Source organism: Helianthus annuus, chromosome 1 (assembly GCF_002127325.2).
Source record: "Helianthus annuus cultivar XRQ/B chromosome 1, HanXRQr2.0-SUNRISE, whole genome shotgun sequence".
Taxonomy (NCBI): domain Eukaryota; kingdom Viridiplantae; phylum Streptophyta; class Magnoliopsida; order Asterales; family Asteraceae; genus Helianthus; species Helianthus annuus.
The window spans coordinates 136,991,813-136,994,898 of record NC_035433.2 but is presented as its reverse complement, the minus strand read 5'-3'; positions in this window follow the sequence as shown (position 1 = coordinate 136,994,898).

Sequence of the window (3,086 nt, the reverse complement as noted above, 5' to 3'; positions counted from 1 at the left end):
AGAAGGATAAGAAAGAATACACACCATTAGATCTTTGATCTAATGGTTTAGATTAATAGGGACCAAAATGTAAAATTTATTTTATTTTTTGGACTGAATTGAAAATTATAGGGGTAATAAAGTCTTTTAAATCCATTCAAAAGAGGTAACTGTAATTAAAATCCCTACAATCTCCCTCTCTCTCTCCAATCGCACTACTACCAGAGAGCTCTCTCTCTCTCTCCAATCGTAGAAATCGTTGATAACATGAAACGAAAATCGGATTTCAGCAGTTGTTCTTTGTGAATCGGCTTTATGTAGGGCATCGATTGGAGTTTTTTTTGTGGTTTTTGATCCGATTGATGAAGATCGCATGTTTATTGTGGTGGTTCGAGCGGCGGCGGTGGTGGTTCGAGCGGCGTCGGTTTGTTCTTTGTGAATTGGCTTTATGTAGGTCATCGATTGGAGTTTTTTTTGTGGTTTTTTGATCCGATTGATGAAGATTGCATGTTTATTGTGGTGGTTCGAGCGGCGGCGGTGGTGGTTCGAGCGGCGGCGGTGGTGGTGGTGTTGGATCGGCAGTGGTGGTGCCGGAAGTGGCAGTGGTGGTGGTGCCGGAAGTGAAGAAGATGATACAGAGGTGTTATATTTTATTTTCTGAATGGTGTTTTTTTTTTCTGAATGGTGTTTTTTTATTTTCATTAATGGTGTTTTTTTGTATTGAATGGTGTTATTTTTGTACTGAATGGTGATATATTCTTTGTACTGAATGGTGTTATATTCTTTGTACTGAATGGTGTTTTTTTTACTGCTGAATGGTGTTATTTTGTTTACTGAATGGTGTTATTTTATTTGCTGAATGGTGTTATTTTGTACTGAATGGTTTGTTTGCTGAATGGTGTTATTTTTCTCTGAATTGTGTTATATTTAAAACACCATGTATGAACATGCTATGAATGGTGTTATATTTATGGACGGTTATAAGTCCTAAAATCCAGGTTTTTCTCTCTCCAAATCCTTAAATCAAAGATTACCATATTTGAATTTACAATCTTACCCTTTTCAATTAATTTAGATCTAATGGTTGAGATTCTTTCTTACCTTTCTCACACTTTAGGCCTTTTTTACAATAACTCCACCCTATATACATATACACATATATATATATATATATATATATATATATATATATATATATATATATATATATATATATATATATATATAGGGGAGGGTTATCTTGAGAACGCTAAATATTGCGAGAACTGTGAGAACGAATGAGAACAGCAATCAAAACCAATTTTTTTAATACAAACCTCATTGTAATTAAGAGACAACACCAAAACAAGAATTTACAACATCAAATAATCCATTTCTATCACTCTTTTAGATTTTTTACAAATGCGTAAATATAACAGATTTACACATGTGTAAATGACAAACTTACACATGTGTAAATTTTCTTTATTTACGAATTCACGTAAATTTAAACGTGTAAATTAAATTTCTAACATTGTATTCGAATAATAATGATAAGTGTAGAAAAAATTTTTGAATTTGATTCGTTTTTGACCAAGTTCTCGCGGTTTTTTAATTTGTTCTCACGGTTCTCACAATATTTAGCGTTCTCATTTAAACTCTCCCCTATATATATATATATATATATATATATATATATATATATATATATATAGGAGGGTTTAAATGAGAACGCTAAATATTTGTGAGAACCGTGAGAACAAATGAAAAAACCATGAGAACTTGGTCAAAAACAATTCAAATTCAAAAATTTTTTCTACACTTATCATTATTATTCGAATACAATGTTAGAAATTCAATTTACATGTTTAAATTTACGTGAATTCGTAAATAAAGAAAATTTACACATGTGTAAGTTTGCCATTTACACATGTGTAAGTTTGCCATTTACACATGTGTAAATCTGCTATATTTACACATGTGTAAAAAATCTAAAAAGAATGATTTTGAAATGAGAAATGAATTATTTGATGTTATAAATTCTTGTTTTGATGTTGTATCTTAATTACTATGAGGTTTGTATAAAAAAAATTGGTTTTGATTGGTTTTTTCATTCGTTCTCACGGTTCTCACAATATTTAGCGTTCTCAAGATAACCCTCCCCTATATATATACATATGTTATATTAAAAAAAAATATACCCATACAAAACACCAAGTTATTAATAGGCCCATTTACAAATCTATCTTAATTTTATAAGTTAGCCCATCATGTTTAGCCCAATAGCCATTTGATTTTAAAAAATAATAAAACAATATTCTTTTGTCTGTGCGGCAATTAGCAAACATCTGGAGATTGAAATGACGCACACTCGCAAATCCTAGAACGACAAGCCAACAAACCACCATGCAAACACCTTTGTCCCTTCTGATCAAAATTCCTGTAGTTCTTTGGCTTCTCTAGATGCACAGACACGAAGGTAGGGGCAACACTGTTTTGTCTATCGCAGAATTCACAATCCACCCACGTATCAGTGTGATCTTCTTGCACTCCGTGTAGAGAAATGTGTTGTCATCAAGTGTATTTTAACTTCAAGGTATCAATGGGTTTACTTTTGAACAGTTACTTATATTCCCCGTCCCAACCCAAATGGCGATCTACCTAAAAACTATAATGTTTGATTGTGAGAACTCTGATCACTGGAAAAAAATATGAACTTATAGAAAAAAAATCTCCATCCACCATTGATGCTATTTGTTTTTCATCTATTGATCTAAGTCAACAACACATGCTCTTAATAAGAATCTTATGTGGTTTACATAAAAAACTATTCATGTTATTCATTTTTCATCTTCATACTATATTTTTAAATCAATAACACATGCTATTAATCTTTTGTGATTTAAAATAACCGAGTTTTTTAAACAAAAGAATTAGTAGTTGGTGTAGTTGAAAGTAAACTTTCATGTCTCGTATAATCTATTTAAATTTTTTGGGTAAATTACTTTTTGAGTATCTGTGTTTTATCGTTTTAACGATTTAAGTCTAAAAGCAAAAAGTTTAACGACCTGAGTCCTCATAAGCATTTTCTTTAACCATTTGAGTCTAAATTTCTAACACTGTTAGAA